The following is a 23,895-nucleotide window of genomic DNA, read 5'->3' as shown; positions in this document are numbered from 1 at the left end:
CATAACTATGCATCTTTTAATTTCCAGCTAATATATATATTATGCCAAATTTTAGCAATCTAAACAATCAGTTTTCATACTTTAGACACATCTTAAATTTAAGTTCCATTCTTGTTTTTAACAGGGGTTATTTTTTTTAGATAATTTAATTTATTTGTAAATATATTATGTAGTAGTTTTAGATTTTGTAAGGAACTGTTGATATTACTGCACTTATTTAAGCTTTTTTTTTTTTAAGAAAAAAAGCAATAAATTAAATTTCTAAGTGTAGATTATTGGGACATACATATTCCTAGCTAGTGTTTTACACGTATACATTAATTACCATAATATAAAAAAAAAAATATACCTCTCCTCGTGAATCACTATATTTTGTCTCAGTAGTGTGACTGGCCGTCGGGCCACTAATTAATATTCTATCATTAGCCAATTAGGCATATAAGACCATTTTTTATTTTTCTTTTTTTGTAATTTTATTTTCCAACAACAGGGTAATGGTGTTCTTCCTCTCCAAGTGGATGTACCTCTGAGTGGATCTGCCTCGACGGGAGATTTCTGGATGTTCTTTTTTTGTGAGGAATGTGTGTTCTCTCGTGTGGTGGAAGTATTGAAAGTGCAAGATTGTCACGTTGAGGTTTGGGTTTTGATTCTAATGCCGTATGGCCATCTTCATACAGATTATCTGTCATTGTTAAGGGTTGGGCTCTAGGTCTCTGGCAATGGCCAATGATTTTGGACCTGAACGTGAGGTCCAGATTCCTTCTGAGACAGCGTCCAACTTGTTCTTTTGTTGAGGTGCCGTCGTCCGAGTTTTTCGTGAGGAGGTGAGGGTGGTACTTGCAAGAGATTCCGATACTTAAGTTAGTAAGGACTTTTGACAGGTTTTAGTAGATTAGAATGTGAATATACCTGAGGGGTGTCAGTGTATCATAGTAGAGTAGATAACTACCTTTTGAAATAGTTCTACATTTATTGATGGGTAATCATTTCCTTTATCTTAAGAGTTTGTTAGAATCTATCTTTTGAAAAAGACCTTTTTATCCTTGTTGGACCTGACCTTTATGAGTTTGGGCCAGAGTATGAACATAATCAACCAAATATATAATCAACAACAATCAAGAATAAAAAAATTTTACTTAATTAACATTATTAATCAGTAACTCAGTTAATTAAATTATAACCCAATAACTGAATAACATAAAAAAAGTAAAAAAAAAAAAACACACCTGATGCTTTATACTTTGCAGAATGTGTAAATCACGAGTAATTAGTAAATAATTAACCAGTAAATTAATTATTATTTAAAAATTAAAAAATTAAATTTTATAATTTAATGAAGTAGAAATAATTAAAATATAAATTTTGACATTAATTTAAAAAACGTTGGCCCAAAAACAGGCCAACAAACTGAACCAGTTAGACCAAACCCAAACCAGATCCATAACCCAACATATAAATAACCAAATTCAGCCTTCTCTTCTTCATTCTTTCATTTGAAGCACGCTGAAATTTGATTTGGGGGAGGAGAATAAAAAACAAACCCTAACCCCTTATTCCACCTCCAATTTCAAATCCTTGTAACTTTCAATCCGGAGTTTCAATTGACGAGCCGTCAGCGGCTATACGTTCGTCTCGTAATTCTCTACATAACTTACTAAAAAAATTTGGGATACTGTAGTGGTGGATAATCACCGAATTTTGTCCATTTAACTCGTGGGTAATGGTAAAAAAACTATAACCCTTGTGAATTAATGATTTAGTGAGCTCAATGTTGATTATTATTATATTATATTAATTAGATCGTATATCTTGTTGAATTGGAGTTAAATTGGTGGATATTCGAAGCTTGGAATTGAATCCTAAGAGCTGAAAATTCAATTGGTGAGGAGTTGGAGCTTTGGAGCTTTAGGAACGGTGGATAATTGAGGTGTTCCAGGCTTAGGAAGGAATCGATCAAGATATAATTTTGGTTTCTCGTAATTAATGTTTAATGTCACGTGAAAATTTAGGCTAGAAGGCCTTAAGATAGGAATGAACTGAATGAATTATTGATGGATTGTGCATATGGTATGTGATGTGTGATTCAATTTCGTAAACGGTTTGCTATTAGAGTTGGTTGGTTTTTGAAAAAGATTTAATATTAGAATTGGTCTGATTTTGAAATAATTTGATACTAAAAATGATTTGAATGACCGAGACGTGTTTGGTGGTGGTTGGGACCCTTGAGGGGTGGCAAAAGTCTAAGTTTTAGAGATGTTGCTGAAATTTTTATGAAAATAGGAGGCTTCGTTTGAAGTGGTTATTTAGAAAGATTTAGATTTTTGAGAATTTTATAATTTGATTTTGAGTTATTAAGAAAAGGATTACATTTTGAGTTTGTTTTATTTAGAAAAAATGAATTGTGTTTTGAGTATGAATTATTGATGAACGAAATGGGAGGTGTGATAATAAGGAATGAAGGATAATGAGAATTGATTTTAAAGTCTAATGGTTGAATGAATAGGAATGAATTATAATGATAATGAGCTGATGATGAATGAGTTTGATTGAGATGATGATGACTGATTGTGATATATATATGCGACCGAGAATGAATTGAGATGCCGAGTAAGATCCGGTGGTATTGTCCACTCGCTCCGGGTCAGTGATGGAGTTGTATGAGATATGATTGAGGATGAGGTTGGCTATGAGGAAGAGGAAGGTTGAAGACTAATTTTGATTATGAATTTGAATGAATATGAATAAATTGTAATGATAATGAGAATGAATTTCTGAATGTGACTCCGGATAAGATGCAGTGGTATTATCCACTTGCTCCGGGTAAGAGTCAATAAGCCGAGTAAGATACAGCATTGTTATCCACTTGCTCCGGGAGAGTTCGAGGCTTCGGGTAAGATGCAAAGGCTGAGTTTTGTCGCCGCTTGCTCCGCATAACACCGTCTGGGTAAGAGGCAGTGGTGAGGTTGTCGCCTACTCTGGGTACGCGGGTAAGATGCAAGGGTTGTGGCGTTGTCCCACTTGCTCCGTGTTTAGTGTTCTGTCTAGGGTTAGCTACTGGACATGTCGGGTTTGGCTTTATAATCGACAAATGAGACTCATCGTCCATAGGGCAGGTATACATCATATGCATATGTGTACTTTGTTTGATCGTGCATTAATTGGGCTTGCCTATGTGATTATTATGCTTACCTGCTATAATTGCTACCTGTTGTATCTGTATCTTACTTGTGCTTGCTTTGTCTCTATTGCTTGTCTATGCACCGGAGTTTTGGAGGAATGCAGGAAACAAAAAATGAAGGATTGGATCACAATTAGATTGGAGGAGACAGAGAGTGAATTGTAGGGTTAGAGTATAATAAGACAGAAAGTGAATTGTAGAATTAGAGTTAGATTGAGACTTGGATACTTTAGAGAGTTTTACCAAATTTATGGTTTAGTTTATTCTTTTAAGTTTATATCTGAGTGACGGAGTTCTAGGATTGCCTCTGACTTTTTTGGGACCTTTTATATTAATTATGTGGGCACCTTTACCATGCCGAGAACCTCTGGTTCTCACTCCATACATATTGTTGCTTTTTAGATGCAGGTCAGAAGGTACCTCACTGAGCATTCTGGATACTCTGTGGAAGCGAAGAACTCTAGGGACTTAAGGTTGTATTTTATTTATGTTTATATATGTATAAAGATTCTCCATCTTGTATTTTATGCATGTCCCTCTTAGAGGTTGACTTGGAGGTCAGTTTTATGAGTCTGGAATATTTTGGGTTATATGTATGTATAAATATATACTTTGGATGGCCTTTGCTTCGCAGGTCAAGTTCGGAGCTTCATATTTGTATTTTGGAATTCTAATCTATGTTTATGGTCTTTTAGCCTTCCTTTCGATCTTGCTTATCTGTCTATGCTTATCTTTCGTGAGCGACGTGATTTCTGTTTCGATTTTGCTTAACTTCTTTTTCAAGGTTCCTAGTTATAACTTCTTTCAACTATATCTATGTACGTATTTTATGTTTAAAGTTCATAGCGCCTCACCACCCCTGATTTACATCCTACGCGTAAAGCTCTGTGTGGTAGGATGTTGTATTATGGTATCAGAGCAGTTCGTTCTCGTAGAACCTAGAGAATTGACTGACTATGCTTCTGAGCATACTCTGGCTATGTGTACATGTTATTTAGGATGTCTGCTTGACATATATAGCATAAATGTTCATGAGCATATTTTTGGAGATTCGAAATACTAGACTTGAGATATTATGACTGATCACCTTAATATCAATTGTTCGGTGTGGACAAGACCCAAAGGGCGTCTCGTGGATGCAAGTGAGGTGATACTGTAAGAATCGTTATTAATAATTTAATTGCCTAAAAATAAGTTCAAAAATTTAGAATATTAATTAGAACATTTAAATTTGATATTTGGACTCAGTAGATTTTTCTGAGTTGGAAAATGTAATTTTTTATGGAAAATTACATAAAAATATGTACCGGTAAATTAGCCGGCAGTACCAGCTTAAGTATGTCCGGTACTGTGTGAGAATGATAAAAATAGTAGAAAAGTTTAGGAAAATAATTAAAGTTGAAAACCGAGCGTTAATTCTAAAGGTTTGGCCCAAAATTAGGCCAGATGGGCCAAAAACGCTAACGGGTTGGACCGGACCCAAGTTGGGTCCAAGCTCAACTTATATATAACCACTTAATAAAGCCTTTCAGCCTCATAACACGCCACCAACACAAAATCACAGCTGAGGATTGAGAGTAGAAGAAGGAAAGTGGCACTATTCACATTCACCTTCATTTGCTTGTATCTTGAGCTACGATACTCTGATTTGCGTGCCGTTTGCGACCATGCGAAGCGAGCCCGTCATTTTTATCTAAGTATTTCTGGTAAGGAATCATGTTTCACACTCCCTTTCTCAGCCCTAACAATTTTCACGTTTTTAGGTTTGAGTTTTGAAGAAGTTTTGTAATTATTTAAGGGTGATCTACCATTAGAGTATTGTTTTGTTTCATCCTTATTTCCTTTGAGTAAGGTGAGTTACTTCGAAACCCTTGTGGTTTGGTATTTTGTGAACCCTAGATATTCATTTTGGATATAATGCTTGTGTATAGTTTAAATTTGTGATTGTTGGAGTTGATTTGGAGCATTCGATTTGAGTTGGTGAATTGTTGATGATTGAAGGCTTGATTTTGGACTGAAATTTGGTATTTTGCACATATTGGAAATCGGCCAAGGTATGATTTCAGTTTTCTTTATGTAGTATGTAATGTTTTTGGACACTTAGGCTAGTGGACTCTAAGATAGGATTGAATAATGTTGGTGCATGATTAATTATATATGAATTTATGTTTGATGATGAAGAGGATGATATGGAGTGTTGGAATGTGTGATATATGAATTATGATAATAATATGATGAGTATTGGTGTTGTTTATGATTATGATGATTGATGGAGGGTATTGATGAATTATGATGTTATTGTTGGTGAATGGTATTGATGATTGAGATTGAGATTGAATAATAATAATTATGAGAATTTATGGTGAGATATGATGAATTATGTTTATGATGGTAAAATTGTGCGAATTATTGATGATTGAGATCTTGAGTTGAGAATTGTTGATTTTTGTTGAATTATGGTGGAAAGATTGAGCGAAAAAGAGGTTGAGTTGATTTGAAGTGCAATGGAATGATAAAGTGTAGTGTGTGGTAGTGTTTTGTGATGATTTGAGTATGGTCTTGGTTTGGTTTTGGAATTTTGGAAACTAGAGAACTTATGTTTTTGTGTAAAACCTTGTTTTAACGAACTTTGGCGGATCATAACTTGAGTCTTAGATTTTGAAATTGAGTGTGTTTTTACTTTAAAATAAAGATGATTTCAAGATCTTTAAAATGATATAAAGTTTGAGAAAAACGGAGTTTTATAGAAGAAGTTATGAACGTTTGAAGTTTGATATAAAAATCTGATTTCTACAACTTTAAGCTTTTTCTAAGTTTATTGTAGCATGCGTACGCGGCCCAGAACATGCGATGCAAGCATTCCATTCGGGTTGAACACTCGCGTACGCGATCAAGTGTCGCGTACGCAGACACGTTCTTTTTCAACATGTGCATACGCACAGACCCTGTTCTGCTAAAAAATAGTTTTTCTTTATTTTCAAGGATTCTCTAGCCTTCCAAACTTCTTTATCTACTGTATAAGATTGCAAATTAGTAATTAGGCCCTAATATTGATAGAGATAGCGTGGTGAATCAAATTAGTGAAATTCTATATGGATTTAGAAGACGGAAACTTAGGTTTCTGGAGTACTGAGGATGGATTCGTTGAGTGAGATAGCGGAGTACTGTAATGATGATTAATGTGATGAGTTGTGGAATTACGGACTGATGATAGTTATGACAAGTCTAGGACTCAAAGAGAAATGGTGAATTATTGAATGTTGAAAGTGATCACTGATGGAATATCGATATATATTGTATTATACTGATATTGTTGAGACGCTATGCGCCTGGCAGAGACGGTAGGTTAATCCCACCTGTCAAAGGCGCGGCGGCGGCATAAGGGTGGTGATTAGTCCCGCTTACATTGAGATGTGAGGTCTGTGGCTGAGTATCCCACTCGCATCCTTTCAAAATCACAAGAGTGTGCGCGAGCACTATATCCCTGGACCGTGTGCCGGGCACGATATCCCTGGAGGTACCCATTTTATTCGTGATCAAAAGGCAACATCTCCATGGGGATGTGTCGGGTTAGCAGTTGAACCGACAATGTGATATCACATCCAATAGGGCAGGCATTCATCATGTGCATTTTCTATATGGTTGCTTGCTTTGACTACTTGCATACTATGCCTATTTAATTTGTATAACATGCTTAATTGCTTCTTGATTTACTTGCTATACTTGATTATTACTTGTGTTTTCTACTGGGATTGAGGAGGCTCGGTAAGCGATGGCGATGGGATCGCATGGCGGTTATGCTGGTGAAAGCTGTGGGACAGTGGTAAAATGATAGTTTAGAATTTCCTAAGTTAGATTACCCTTCTTTAGTTATGGATTTAAAGTTATGGTTTTAAATTTTAGTTATGCTTTAAGCTTGAATCTTACGTTTGATGTGAAGTTCTAGGATTGCCTCCGGCGTCCTGGAGCCTTATATCTTACATTACTAGGCATTGTTACCATACTGAGAACCTCCAGTTCTCATACCATATTCTGTTATTGTTTTTCAGCTGCAGGTCGTAACCCACCTCGGTGAGTTGCGTAATGGTGACAACGCGGAGGATCTTTATCATCTTTTTTTTGAATGTTTTGTTTTAGTACTCTCACTTTTGTATCTTTATTTGCCTTAGAGGCTAACTTTGAGAGAGATGTTGTATATGCTGTTTTAACTTTCAGAACTCTGTTATGTCTGTATATAACTAGTCGGCCTAAACAACGCGGGCTGGGGCTAGTACTCTATGACTATTATGCTTATATATCTACATATACTTGTTATCTTGTACCGGTATCTTATCCGTTACGCTTTTAGTTATCGTGTGAATGCTTCGCACTTTTCTATCTCTGTTTTTGAGTTGTAATTCTTCACCAGGCTTCTCGTATTATTATCCTTTTCTATATATATATTATCGTATAAGCCTTAGAACTGTTGTGACATTTAATTATCTTTTGCTTTACGGCTAGAGGTAAGGCTTAGGGTAATTAGGTTGTTACAGATACGGTTGACGATAGGGCTGCTGCTGTACAGGCTATTGCTGACAAGTTGAGACAACAAGCTAGAAATGGTAATAGAGGTGGTAATGGACCTGGTGTGAAAAAAAAAACCAAGTGATTAGAACTCGTGCAACTGGAGTAAAGGACAATAGCGTCTAGTTAGAGAGGTAAGGAGATGTTCGGTGGAAGTGAGTGAAGGATTAAGCTCTTAGTGATTTATAATTAGAGTGACGCTACGAAAATGTGGTGATTTAGTGGCTCTAGAGTTGTAGTGACGTGAGAAAGGAGTCTTGGAATAGGAGATTGTTTCGAGGATTGACGTAGGATCAAGGAATGAAAAGTGTGAGTGTATGATTTAGGTTATAGCGGGTTGAATCAGACTAAGAGATTGAGGAATTGTTTATTGTTTGAGATAGTGAGAAGCATTTGAGATTATTTTTATTTAGATGGAAACCTTAAAGGGTAAGAGAGAGTGTAGTTACTAAGAAAGAGCTAGACGAAGCTAAGAGTGAAACAAATGGGTATGACTTAGGCTTGAATTTGGTTAAGTTTATGATCTTGTACATGAGAATGGAAAATATGAATTAGTGTTTGAATTGATGTTGGAAAATATCAGAATGAATGATATGAGGTCGGTTGAATTTGAGGAAGTATATACGAAGATTTTAGAGCAAATTTTCGAGGGCGAAAATTTTTGTTAGGGGGGTAGGATGTAAACTTCGAGTAATTAATAAATAATTAACTAGTAAATTAATTATTATTTAAAAAAATTAGGAAAATAAATTTTATAGTTTAATAAAGTAAAAATAATTAAAATATTGATTTTGACACTAATTTAAAAATTTTTGCCCCAAAAATGGGCCAACAGGCCGAACCGGTTAGACCAGATCCAAAATGAGCCCATGGCCCAACATATAAATAACCAAATTCAGCCTTCTCTTCCTCATTCTTTCATTTGAAGCACGATGAACTTTGATTTGGGGGAGGAGAATAAAAAACAAACCCTAACCCCTTATTCCACCTCCAACTTTAAATCCTTGTAACTTTCAATTCGGAGCTCCAATTGACGAGTCGTCAGCAGCCACGCGTTCGTCTTGGATTTCTCTACATAACCCACTAAAAATTTTGGGATACTCTAGTGGTGGATAATCATCAGATTTTGTCCATTTGACTCGTGGGTAACGGTAAGAAAACCCTAACCCTTGTGAATTAGTGATTTAGTGAGCTCAATATTGATTATTATTATATTGTATTAATTAGATCATGTATCTTGTTGAATTGGAATTAAATTGATGGATATTGGAAGCTTGGAATTGAATCCTAGGAGCTGAAAATTCAATTGGTGAGGAGTTGGAGCTTTGGAGCTTGAGGAACGGTGGATAATTGAGGTGTTCCGGGCTTAGGGAGGAATTGACCAAGGTATGATTTTGGTTTCTCGTAGTTAATGTTTAATGTCACATGAAACTTAGGCTAGAAGGCCTTAAGATAGGAATGAACTGAATGAATTATTGATGGATTGTGTGTTTGGTATGTGATGTGTGATTCAATTTCGTAAACGGTTTGCTATTAGAGCTGGTTGGCTTTTGAAAAAAATTTAATATTGTAATTGGTTTAATTTTGAAATAATTTGATACTGGAAATGATTTGAATGACCGAGAGGTATTTGGTAGGTGGTTGGGACCCTTGAGGGGTGGCAAAAGTCCAAGTTTTAGAGGAGATGTTGCCGAAATTTTTATGAAAATATGAGGCTTCGTTTGAAGTGGTTATTTAGAAAGATTTATATTTTTGAGGATTTTATAATTTGATTTTGAGTTATTAAGAAAAGGATTATATTTTGAGTTTGCTTTATTTAGAAACGAATGAATTGTGTTTTGAGTATAAAATATTGATGAACGAAATGGGAGGTGTAATAATAAGGAATGAAGGATATTGAGAATTGATTTTAAAGTCTAATGGTTGAATGAGTATGAATGAATTATAATGATAATGAGATGATGATAAATGAGTTTAATTGAGTTGATGATGACTGATTGTGATATATATATATAAGGAATGAATTGAGAGGCCGAGTTAGATGCGGTGGCATTGTCCAGTCGCTCCGGGTCAGTAATGAAGTTGTATGAGATATGATTGAGGATGAGGTTGACTATGAGGAAGAGGAAGGTTGATGACTGAGTTTGATTATAAATTTGAATGAATATGAATAAATTGTAATGATAATGCGAATGAATTTCTGAATGTTACTTCGGGTAAGATGCAGTGGTGTTATTCGTTTGTTTCGGGTAAGAGTCAATAAGTCGAGTAAGATGCACCGGTGTTATCCACTTGCTCCGGGAGAGTTCGAGGCTTCAAGTAAGATGCAAGGGCTGTGTTTTGTCGCCGCTTACTCTGGGTCGAGAACTGTAACACTGCCTGGGTAAGAGGCAGTGGTGAGGTTGTCCCCTACTCCGGGTACACGGGTAAGATGCAAGGGTTGCGTCGTTGTCCCACTTGCTCTGTGTTTGGTGTTCTGTCCAGGGTTAGCTACTGGACATGTCGGGTTTGGCTTTATAACCCACAGATGAGACTCATCGGCCATAGGGCAGGCATACATCATATGCATATGTGTGTTTTGTTTGATCGTGCATTAATTTGGCTTGCCTATGTGATTATTATGCTTACCTGCTATAATTGCTACCTGCTGTATCTGTATCCTACTTGTGTTTATTTTGTCTCTATTGCTTGTCTATGCATCGAAGTTTTGGAGGAATGGAAGAAATGGAAATTGAAGTATTGGATCACAATTAGATTGGAGGAGACAGAGAGTGAATTGTAGGGTTAGGGTATAATGAGACAGAAAGTGAATTGTAGAATTAGAGTTAGATTGAGACTTGGATACTTTAGAGAGTTTTACCAAATTTATGGTTTAGTTTATTCCATTAAGTTTATATTTGAGTTACAGAGTTCTAGGATTGCCTCTGACTTTTCTGGGACCTTTTATATTAACTATGTGGGCACCTTTACCATGCTGAGAACCTCCGGTTCTCACTCCATACATATTGTTGCTTTTTAAATGCAGGTCAGAAGGTACCTCACTGAGTATTCTGGAGACTCTGTGGAAGCGAAGAACTCTGGGAACTTAGGGTTGTATTTTATTTATGTTTATATATGTATATAGATTCTCCATCTTGTATTTTATGCTTATCCCTCTTAGAGGTTGACTTGGAGAAACAGGTTGTTAGTTTTACGAGTCTGGGATATTTTGGGTTATATGTATGTATGTATGTATGTATACTCTGGTCGGCCTTTGCTTCACAGGTCGAGTTCGGAGCTTGATATTTGTATTTTAGAATTCTAATCTATGTTTATGGTCTTTTAGCCTTCCTTTTGATCTTGCTTATCTGTCTATGGTTTTCTTTCGTGAGCGACGCGATTTCTGTTTCGATTTTGCTTAACTTCTTTTTCAAGGCTCCTAGTTATAACTTCTTTCAACTATATCTATGTACGTATTTTATTTTTAGAGGTCGTAACGCCTCACCAACCCTTATTTACTTCCACGTCGTAAAGTTATGTGTGGTAGGATGTTACAGAATGTGGACAAAAAAGAGAGAGACCAAGCACCGCGAAGCAGAGACTGACAGGAGGGAGGCAACAGTGGCTGCAAGCCATGTCAGATGAGGATGCAACAACAATGACGAGAGATGCACAGGAGGCGACGAGTCAGTGAAGAAGATGCACAGGGACCAGCGATACCAGGTAGAGTAGCCGTCAATGTGGCAACAACTGTGCGGTGGCAATGGATTTTTTGTGAATATGAGAGAGTCAGAGGCTCTGCCTTTCTGAGTGAGATTGAGAGAGAGTCAGGTGAGGATGGATTGGGCATGGGAGATTTGAGCAAGGTTTGGCCATTTAAGTTTTTTATTTAAAAAAAAAAAAAGCAAAATGGTGCTGTTTTGAGGGGTAAAAAAAATTTCGAACCGATCTAGGTTTTTTAAATTTGCCGATTTGCTAGATTTTGTCAAAATCGACCAACCTGAACCGTGTTTTATCGGTTTTTTCCTTCTACAATCAAATACTTCAACTGAATTAGTCTTATGACTAATTTGCCGGTTTTTCGATCTTACCAGACAAATTAGTCCGGTTCTAACAACTGTGAATCACAGCTAAATTTTTGAGTTATATAGTTCAAAAAGTAGTGCCGAATGCGTAGTTTATATATACCCGAAGTTAAGGAAAGAAACAAACAGTAAAATGACAAGTGGAGCAAAAATATCCTGTTATTTTTCCATTGCAAATGCGAGTATATTTTTTGTTTTAAAAAAATAAAAAATTAGTTGATGTTAATTCAAATGTAAAGATTTTTTTTTTAAAAAAGACAAATCTATTTATTATATAAAAAGAAAAATTTTTGTTCGGTTTTAATATTTTTAAAAATAACTTTTTATTAAAATATTCATGAAACGTTTTTTGTTCTAACACTTAAATCCAAAGAGTATTTGTAAAGAGATCAAAATATTTATCATTTTAATTAATTAATATACACTAAATAAAGAAAATGGTGTGTTACTCATAAAATTTATAACTTCTTATATTAAATTTATATTAAATTTTGTCCACTAGTAATTCGAATAATACTACATGACTAATAAAAATATTTTTATATTAAATTTTAAATTTTAATAATATAAAAATAAAGTGTTGATCCAAAATGTTGGTTCTAACATTTTTTTTATATATGCCCAAGATCATTTCAAAATATAAACGTAAAATTTAATTTGCTAACATATTAATTGATTAAACGTACATGACGACAACATTTATTTAATTTCCTATAAACAACTATTATCTTGTTTATTTAAAGTCAAGAAAGTCGATTAGATTAGGTGATCGACCCACCCACTTTACAAGTGGTTCATACTCTTATTACCACATTTTAGTGATGGTAAATTACTCTTCATGCTATTAATTAGAAGAAGCCAATGTAAGATATAAAACCAAATTATGAAGCTCACTGCTCAACTGATTAAATTTTAAGTGATGATTAGATATTCTAATCCATCTTTTTAATTCTAAAATGAATAAAAATTTGGATAAAGTATGTTTTTTATTTTTAATATTTATAATTTTTAAAAAAATATTTTTAATATTTAATTTTATCTCGAACGTTTTTAATTTGTGTCAAGACTATTTCTAGATGTTTTCAATTTTATTCCTATCATTTTATATGGAGTTAAAGTTGAAGGATAATTTTGATATAAATAAAAAATATTAAGAATAAAATTGATTACAATTAAAAATATTTTTAAAGAAAATCATAAATATAAAGACAAAAGTATACTTTATCCTAAAAATTTTAAACATATATTTTGCTTTTGAAAAGATCAAAAACATAAAAGAAAAACAATTAAAACTGTTTTTGTTTAAAAGTTAAAAGAATAATTAAGGAGAAGAATTAAGATTTTAGTTATTTTTTAAGACTTTTGAGTAAGAATGTAGGATAATTTTGTCATTTGTGAAGGAGAGAACGCAGAAACTAAGTTACAACTTTTTAGGAAACTGATACAACAGAATTGTTATTTCTCTTAGAGTAAAGTGATAAATAAATTTTGAGGATTTACACTTTAGACAAACAAGTCCTTTAATATTTATCCAAATTGGTTCCCAAGAAATTTTGAAGTAGACATTTTAGTCCCCCACAAAATTTAATTACATAATTAGTCCCTAACTTTTTCTGGCGTCAGACGAATTAGTCCTTTTTATCACCTCAACGTTAAGAACTAACGCAATAACTTGACATGTCATGTGAAGCTGGGTGACTCAACCGTTAAGCGCCACGTGTTAAATTATGACAAATTGGTTCCCATTTGAATGATGCTAAATGCCGCGTTTTAGGATTAGGGCACGATGGTGTGTTGTCATTTCATTAGCTGAGTCTTTCTAAAGGTCCATTTTTGTCTTTCCTCCTTCAAAACGAAATTATAAGCAACACCCTCTCTTCCCCTAGGTTTTACAAAGAACGCTACCACCATATCAACCGCTAGTCCTCCGACAACCTCTGCTGACATTGTTGACTCAAAGCTTTGTGTAACATCCTAATTACCTTAAACCTTACCTCATGCCGTAAAGCAAATGTTAATCAAAGGTTACGACAATTCTAAAGCTTATACATAAATATATATAGAAGGAATAATAACTCTAGAAGCCCGATGAAAAAAAATGAGCTCAAATACGGAATTACAAAGTGCGAACGTTCACACGTAGCTACAAGCGTAAGAAACAAGATCCACTATGTGAGATAACAAGATATATGTAGTTATATAAGAGTATAATAATCATAGGATACTAGCCACAGCCCGTGGAGTTTAGGTCGACTAGTTAACTACTGACATACAGAGTTTTGAAAAATAAAACAGCTTATACAGAATATCTCTCATAAAGTAAGCCTCTAAAGCAAAACAAAATACAAAAGTAAGAGTACTAATAAAATAAATCAAAAGACTCTAAATACATGATAAAGGTCCTCCGCTCTGTCACCATCAAGCAACTCACCGAGGTGGGTTGCGACCTGCATCTGAAAAATAACAACAAAGTATAGAATGAGAACCGGAGGTTCTCAGTATGGTAACAGTGCCCAGTAATGTAAGATATAAGACCCCGGGACGCCAGAGGCAATCCTAGAGCTTCATAATAACTTTAAAACCTTTATAAAATAGGATAAACTATCTTAAGGGATTTCTAACTATCAGTTCACCGCTGTCCCACAGCCTTCTCCAGCCTAACTGCCATGCGATCTCATCGCCACCGCCTTCCGATCCTCCTCAATCCCAGTAGAAAACACAGGTAATAGCAATGCAAGTAAAACACAAGTATAAGCATGTATATCAAGTAATTCAAATAGGAAATTAGGCATGTTATATAATTAGGCAAACAATACAAGTCGGCAAAGCAAAGAAATAGTTAGAAGATGCACATGATGAATGCCTGTCCTATTGGCTGTGATATCACATTGTCGATTCAACTGTCAACCCGACACATCTCCATGGAGATGTCGCCCTTCGGAATCATAATGGAAACCCCCGAGATATGGTGCTCGGAACACCGTCCAGGATTTTATGCCTGCACACTCTAGTGATTCGAAGGGATGCAAGCGGGATACTCTTGCCACGGACCTCACATCTCAACGCAAGCGGGACGAACCACCGCCCTTACGCCGCCGCCGCTACCTCGACAGGAGAGATCCAACCAAACCGTCCCTGCCAGGCGCATAACGTCTCAACAATCTCAATTTAAAAATGTTACATCAGTGGTTTTGAAAAATTTATTATTTTATTATATCAATAATTCATCATTTCAAACTCGGAGTCCTCGGCTCATCTCAACCACTGCCAATTCACAATTTTCTTTCCGAACTCATTAGTTCATCAGTTCTCAATTCGTATATCTTTCTCTCTTTTCACTCCACCAAACCCATCCTCTCAGTACACCAGAAACCTAAGCCTTCGTTCTCTAACTTTTCAAGGTATAACTAAATTAAATCTCCTAGGACCTTTTCCCATGTTTTGATACCCGAAAATAAGCCAAAGAGTCTTAAATAGGTGTCACAGAAGTTTACAAGCTTGTTGGGAAGGTGAAACAGTTAAAAACAAGAATTTAGTTGAAAAACAGGGCATGTGCGTACGCACAGGGGTGTGCATGCGCACGCCCAGGAGGATTTTTAAAATGTGTGCGTACGCATTGAGGTGTGCGTACGCACAGTGCGAACGCCCTCAACAGAATGCACCTTCCAACGTGTGCGTACGCACAAGGTTGTGCATGTGCACAGCTTGCAAAAATTCATAGGGTGTGCATGCGCACACAAACCAGAAATCACAAATTCTGCAGCATTTATAGAATTCAGATTTCAAACACCAACTTTCAACGATTATATCTTTTTCTACAAAATTCAGATTTCAACAAAATTTAAAATATTTTAAAGCTTTTTGAATTATCTTTAATTTGATATAAAAATCATTCAATTTCAAAAATCTTAGCTCAAGATATGATCCGTCGAATTTAGCCAAAAATCCATTTTTACCAAAAATTTCTAAACCTCAATCTTACCAAACTTTCAATCCAAAATTGCTTATTCCACTTTCAAAACAGTCCTAATATACCTAAACCATATGCATATACTCTCAAATCATTCCTCAACCTATTAATATACAATTTCACCCATTTCCATCCAAAATTCCCACTTTCAAGCCTCCAATTCTCAATTATTACAAGTCAAAGCATCATTTTATTATTCTCATTATTTATCAACATCAATACACTTCATAAATCATTATCAATATCCAAATTCATCATTTTCAATCTCACATCATAAATTAACTTCAACATTCATCAAAATCATACCTTCATCAAAATCATCATATATCAATATTCATTACCAACCAATTCAATCCTATCCTAAGGTCTACTAGCCTAAGTATCCAGAAATATTGTATATTACATAGAGAAAACCGAAACCATACCTTGGACGATTCCCAATATGTGCTAAATCACCAAATTGACCTCAACCAAGCTTCCACAAGTTCTCAAACTCAATCAAACCACCAATCAATCTCCAACAAGCATCAACAATCAATAGTCCAAGCTATACACATTAATGTACCACAAATTAATACCTAGGGTTCTGAATTATTCAATTTTACAAGGGATAAGGGTGAGCTTACCTTACCCACAGCTGATTAAGACAAAATCCACTAAGTACCTGGTGCTAGATTGTACCTAATTAATCAAAATTACAAGAACCACTCATTCACCATAGCCAAAACCGAATCTGTTATAGAAGGAAGAACTGGACAAGAAATTGGAAGTTTCTTACCACTTTATTCAGATGAAATCAAAGAGCTTGACAAGAGTTTCGCGTGGAAACTGACGGCACGCAAATCGGAGCTTCGGAGAGTGAGATATGGCTCCAAGAAGATGATGAATAGTGAATTTTTGGAACCCTACCTCTCTTTTCTCTTTTCACGTTGCTGCTGGTTGTGTTGTATTAAAGTGGCTGAAATGGCCACTTAGTGGACTTATATAGTGTTGGGCTTAGGTCCAATTTGGGTCCGGTCCAACCCGTTAGTGTTTTTGGCCCGTTTGGCCCAATTTCGGGTCAAACCTTTAAAATTAGTGCCCGGTTTTCAACTTTAATTATTTTCGTAAGTTTTTCTACTGTTTTTACTGCTCGTACACAGTACCGGGCAGACTTAAACCGGTTCGACCGATTTATCTGCCGATTCGCAGTCTTACGTAGTTTTTCGTAAAAAGTACATTTTCCAACTCAGAAAAATCTACTCAGTCCAAAAATCATAATTAAATTTTCTAATTAATATTCTAAAATTTTGAACCTAATTCGAGTAATTAAATTATTATTATTTAACGTTAATTAGTCAGTTAATTAATTCGCGGTTCTTACACTTTGTACAAGACGGAGTTATTGTAGAAGAAGGTTCTGCCGGTCTATCGGTCGCCATTGGTCGAGGTTAGTATATCTCTTCTCTATTATGATGTGGATGGTATAGTTGATCATCGTTGCAATTGTTCGAATGTGTTTACCTCGTGTAGCTGTTTCTGGTAGTAGAAATTAGTTGTTGAAGAAAGTGTTTTTAGGTTCTTCGTTATTATGAAAATTGGTTACTGATAACTGATGTAATGCATGCATATATGAGCTTAACAATAAAATGATTCAATATTTTGTGGTAAATACACTTTATGCATGGATTAATCTGGTTATCACAATTAAAAAAATCAAAGTTTGAGCAGTTGGTGTTTAGTATGTAATTGCTCTGTATAAGTTTGTTTTCTGATTTTGACATTTTATTCCATCTTTATGAATTGCAGATGACTGATTGGGTTATCCATGTCTTTCAACATGGGGAGAACTTTGTCAAAGATAACAAGGATGAACCTCTTTACATTAATGAGAATTTAAAGAGATTTTCTCCATTGGATCTTGACCTAGTGAATTATTTTGATTTGAAGAAAATGTTTGAAGAGCTTGGCTACCCTGCATACAAGAAGATGTATTGGTATGATCCAACAGCTCCTAGTTATGAAGCAGGCCTACATCCTATATATGGAGAAAAGGAAATTAGAAAGATGTGTGACAAGAAGAGGGAGGACAGAGAGACGGATGAATTTTGTATGTTCTTTGGTCATCCAATTAGGGAAGATGTTGATTTTGAGGAAGAAGATAACATGAATCCGGAAGACATTGATGAGGACAGCGAGGCTGAGGTCTTTTCTGATGAACTAATTTCTGATAATGATAGCAATGAAAGTGCTGAAGACAAGGAGTATAAACCAACACCTCCAAACTTTGAGGATGACACCGATGATAGCTATGAAGATGAAGGACTAATGAAGAAAACAAAGAACAAAGGTGGCAAAAGAGATAAGAAAGGTAAGAAGAAAGCTGTTGAAAAGATGGATAATGTAAGGAAGAAATCTGAGCCTAAACACACTACTAGGCCCAATACTACTGCTGGGCATACTCCTACTGCTGGTGGGTCAAAATTTGGTGTTGGATAGGGTATAGCAGAGGAAGAGAGTGACATCTTTAGTGATGAGTTTGATGGTTTAGGGTTTGAGTCAGAGGGGTTTGATACACCTCAATCATCAAACAATGAGGGAGATGGTTTTGACTGGCACTAATTCAATGAAAAAGCACACTTTGGTTGTAACACCCTACCACACAGAGCTTTACACCTAGGAGGTAAACCATAGGTGGCAAGATGCTACGACCTCTAAAAATAAAAATACTAAGGTAATATAATTGAAGGAAGTTGTAACAAGGAACCTTGAAAAAGAAGTTAATCAAAAACAAAACAGAAAACGCATCACTCACGAAAGATTAAGCAGAAAGGTAGACAAGATAGAATGGAAAGGATAATATATATATATATATAAGATCAGAGTTCCAAAAATATAAATAACAAGATCTAGGCTCGGCCTATGAAGCAAAGGCCGACCAGAGTATACATATACATATATATAACCCAAAAGTGACCAAGTATAAAACAAAACACCTATTTCTCCAAGTCAACCTCTAAGAGGGACAAATATACAAGTTATATACAAAGCAGAGAATCTATATACATATATAAATATAAACAAAATACAAACACCGAGTCCCAAGATAGTTCTTCGCTTCCAAGAGTCTCTAGAATGCTCAGTGCAGTGCCTCACGATGACCTGCATCTGAAAACCACAACATATGTATGGAATGAGAACCGGGGTTCTCAGTATGGTAAAGGTGCCTACATAAATAATATATAAAGTTCCGGGAAAGGCAAAGGCATTCCTAGAACTCCAACACTCAGAATCAAACTTAAGGAAAGTAAACTAAAACAGAAAGTAGGTAACTGTCAAATGTTCTCAAGTCCTGAATCAATTGCTAACTTAACCCTTCACTTTCTACTTCCTCCAGCCCTCCGAAACACCGGTGGAACAACCCTGCTTACTCCTCTGCCAGACAAGGGACCTCTCAAATGCAAGCACAAGCAAAACAGACAAGGAAAGCATAAGCATGGATAACAAGTACATCAGATAGGACATGTGGCAAATAATTGCAGTCAAACAATTATGCAAGCCAAATCAAAGCATTCTCAAACAAATCACACCAATGCACATGATGCATGACTGCCCTACGGCTGATGAGTCTCATCTGTTGGTTATAAAGCTAACCCGACATGTCCGGTAGCTAACCTGAACATTGTCCTCTTGAAAACTGGTGAGCGGTACAGTACCACGATCCTTACCTGGTGAGCAGTAAACCACCACGATCCCCACCATCTGCGAGTGGTAAACCACCTCGATCTCCACAGACATTTTCAATTGGAAAGGAATAACCTGTGGGAGGTAAATAACCACGATTCCCACCTCAACGGCAATCCTTGACAAGCGGTACACCACCACGATCTTTGTCAGGTGCATAAATCACAATTTCATAACCCATGGGCGGTAAATCACCACGATCCCCACAGATATATTGACACTGGACAAGCGATAAACCACCACGATCCTTGCCAGGTCAAGCCCAAAAACAGTTTCATTTTTAAATTCATTATAAACCATTCATACATTCATTAACTTGTATATGCATCTCCGGCATATTCGCAACCTTCCGCACTTCCTCAATTAATCAATCATATCCACAATATATCATTCCACCCTTATACCCTCTCTCATACTCTCACATTTTATCAATTCAAACTCAATTTTCATCATTCTTCTTCCTCATCTCTTTTTCGGAGCAAGCAGACAACACCACTGCCTCTTACCTGTGGTCACATATCTCATTCATTTACATATTTCTTGAGCTAACTTCAAAACCATTTTCGAATTTAAAATCTTTTCACAAGACAAAGGAAAACTATTTATTAGTTAAACCCCTCGACAAGGCCTCTAGACTTTAGAGGAGCAACAACCAATCTCATTTCAAAATCAAATCATTTAAACTCAAATATAATTCATTATTTTCTTAAATAAATCAAAATCAAATAATACAATTCTTTCAATCAAAATTAACCAAAATAAAACTTCTCAGAATTCTTCTAAAAATTTCGACAGCACCTCCCCTAAAACTCAAACTTCTGCCACCCTTCAAGGGTCCCAACGATCAAACAAAACACCTCTCAGTCATTCAAATCATTCTTAGTATCAAATCATTTCAAAATCAAACCAATTTCAATATTAAATCTTTTTCCAAAACCAACCAACTCCAATAACAAACCGTTTACAAAATTGAATCATACATCTCTCAACCAATCTATTCAATTCATTGTCACAAACTCACCATCAATTCTCAACACATCAACAATCATGTTTATTTTATACTCATCAAAGTCACAATCCAACACACAAAATTATTTATCCTTTATACACACATCGTATACTATATACATAATCCATCAATAATTCATTCAGTTCATTCCTATCTTATGGTCTTCTAGCCTAAGTTTTCACATTACATTATATTTTATCTATGAGAAACCAAAATCATACATTGGCCGATTCCTCCCTAAGCCCAGAACACCTCAATTATCCACAGTTCTTCAAGCACCAAAGCTCCAACTCCTCACCAATTGAATTTTCAGCTCCCAGTATTTAATTTCAAGTATCCAATATCCACTAATTTAACTCCAATTCAACCAGAAACATGATCTAATTCATACAATATCACAATACTCAACATTGAACTCACTAAATCACCAATTCATAAGGGATAGGATTTTCTTACCATTACCCACGAGTCAAGTGGATAAAATCCGGTGGTTATCCACCGCTAGAGTACCCCCTAAACCATCAAAATCACAAAATCTTTCAATACTAAAATCCAAAATCACGAATTGAAGAGGGGAAAACTGGGTGAGAAAATGTGATTCCCTTACCAAATTGTTCAGTAAATTTTGTAGATAATTTCAAGAGGAACGCGTGGCTGCTGACGGCTCGTCAATCGGAACTCCGGATTGAAAGTTATGAAGGATTAAATTTTTGGAGATATTATGGTTCTTCCCCCTTATTTCTCTCTTCTGCAACGTATCCTCAAAGTAAAAATGAGGAAAAAGGCCTCGTTTGCGAGTTTTATAGGTTGGGCCTTGGGCCCGGTTCATCCCGTTCGGTCCAATTTTGGGACAAAAACCTTTAAAATTAATGTTAAAATTCATATTTTAATTATTTCTACTTCATTAAACTATAAAATTTAATTTTCTAATTTCTTTAAATAATAATTAATTATTGGTTAATTATTTACTAATTACTCGGGGTTTACATCTTATCCCCCTAACAAAAATTTTCGTCCTCGAAAATTTGCTCTCGAATCTTCGTATATGCTCCCTCAAATTCAACCGACCTCATATCATTCATTCTGCCATTCTCCAACATCAATTCAAACACTAATTGACATTTTTCATTTTCATGTACAAGATCATAAACTTAACCAAATTCAAGTCTAAGTCATATCCATTAGTTTCACTCTTAACTTCATCTAGCTCTTTCTTAGTAACTACACTCTCTCTTACCCTTTAAGGTTTCCATCTAAATCAAAACAATCTCAAATGCTTCTCACTATCTCAAACACTAAACCATTCCTCAATATCTTAGTCTAATTCAACCCGCGATAACCTAAATCACACACTCACACTTTTCATTCCTTGAGCCTATGTCAATCCTCGAAACAATCTCCTTTCCCAAAACTCCTCTCTCATGTCACTACAACTCTAGAGCCATTAAATCATCGTGCTTCCACAACGTCACTCAGATTATAAATCACTAAGAGCTTAATCTTTCACTCGCCTCCACCAAACATCTTCTTGCATTCTTTTACCTCTCTAACTAACGCCATTAACTTTTACTCTAGCTGCACAAGTTCTGATCCCTTGGTTTTCTCTACTACGAAGTCTATTACCGCCTCTATCACCGTTTCTATCTTGTTTGTTCCATGCTTTCAACCGTGGCCTGCACAGTAGCAGCCGTTTACTTAGCCGTATTACCTCACTCGCATCCACGAGATGCCCCTTGAGTCTTGTCCATACCGAACAATCGATATTAAGGTGATCAGTCTTAATATCTCAACTCTACTATTTCAAAGACTCAAATGCATGCTCATGAACATTCATGCCACATCTATCAGTTAGACAACCTAGTTTAGCATGTACAAACGACCAGAGTATGCCCAGAATCATAGTCAGACCGTCTCTCAGGCTCTACAGAAATAAACTGCTCTGATACTATAATGTAACACCCTACCACACAGAGCTTTACACCGAGGACGTAAACCAGATGTGGCAAGGCGCTACGACCTCTAAAAATATAAATACTAATATAATATAATTGAAGGAAGTTGTAACTAGGAGCCTTGAAAAAGAAGTTAATAAAAAATGAAACAGAAAACGCATCACTCACGAAAGATTAAGCAGAAAGGTAGATAAGATAGTGGTTAATTTTCTAATTTCTTTATATAATAATTAATTTATTGGTTAATTATTTACTAATTACTCGGGATTTACATTGGTGATGTTCAACTCCAATTGAACATGGAGTTTGCCACACTTGAGAAATTCAAGCATGCCTTAATGGACTATACTATTGCGCTGAAGGAAGGAGGATTTTTTATGTCAAAAATGATAAGAGAAGAGTTAGATGTAAGTGCCTTAGTGGGGAAGAGAAGACTATGATTGTAAAGGAAAAGTTTAAGGCTAAGTGTAAAGCTAAAAGGAAAGAGACTGATGCTGTAGAAGGCAAATGGAGGATTAGAAACAAAAGATACTGGAATTGTGAAGACAAATGCTCTATCTATAGAAGTTGCACTAATAACCAATGAGACTGGAGGGAATGGAACTATTGTTGTCCCTAGTAATGATGATAATGAATGTCCCTGGCTGATCTATTTTGCATGGAACAGTGCTAGAGGGTGCTACCAGATTAAGACCTACGAGCCTAAGCATACTTGTGATATGGAATTCGGGTCTAACATGGATGATTAGAACTGGGTGGCTAATAAATTCGAGAAGAGGTTATTGAGCCAACTTCACTTGACTCATGGAGAAGCTTTTGATTATATTAAGATAGACTTTAATGTGGTGTTCAGTGACAAAATGATCTATAGAGATTTTAAGGGTTATTAGAGAAAAATATGTTAGGAATAAGAGGGCTCAGTATGGAAAATTGAGAGATAACCTCACTGAGATTCACAGAAGCAATCCTGGAAACAACCCTCACAATTCCTGGTTCACCACCACTTCCTGGATGGGTATAAAGGGGCTTTAAGGCTAGATGCGGACCACTGATTGAGTTGGATGGATGTCACTTGAAAGGATATTATGGGAGACAACTGTTGTCTTATGTAGGTTAGGATGCAAACAATTACTTCTATGTGATTGCTTATGCAGTATTTACCAGTGAAACAAAGCAACGTTGGAAGTGGTTTCTACAACTTTTCCAAGAGAACATTGATAATTGCTCAGCGAATAAATGAAATTTTATCTCTGATCAGTAGAAGATAAATGACAATTGCATTATTTATGTTTATATTGTTATGACTATGTTTGCTGTGATGACAGTTGGACTTGCTGTGATTATATTTAAATTGATGTGATTGTATTTGAATTGAATTGCTGTGATGACAGTTGCATTATTTAACTTTACTTGCTGTGATTATATTTGAATTGGCC

General features: G+C 35.6%; 1 long non-coding RNA gene across 1 annotated transcript; it reads right to left on the bottom strand.

The window, feature by feature from the left end:
* Positions 1 to 13,997: 13,997 nt before the first annotated feature.
* LOC140180867 (uncharacterized) lies at positions 13,998 to 16,707 on the bottom strand. The gene is made up of 4 exons (XR_011874925.1): positions 16,554 to 16,707; positions 16,402 to 16,456; positions 16,201 to 16,322; positions 13,998 to 14,258 (listed from the first exon to the last, which is right to left on the bottom strand). It is a non-coding gene; the product is annotated as an uncharacterized lncRNA (long non-coding RNA).
* Positions 16,708 to 23,895: the final 7,188 nt, after the last annotated feature.

The sequence above is a fragment of the Arachis hypogaea genome, chromosome 17, assembly GCF_003086295.3.
Source record: "Arachis hypogaea cultivar Tifrunner chromosome 17, arahy.Tifrunner.gnm2.J5K5, whole genome shotgun sequence".
NCBI lineage: Eukaryota > Viridiplantae > Streptophyta > Magnoliopsida > Fabales > Fabaceae > Arachis > Arachis hypogaea.
This window is presented reverse-complemented; position numbering and strand designations above follow the sequence as displayed.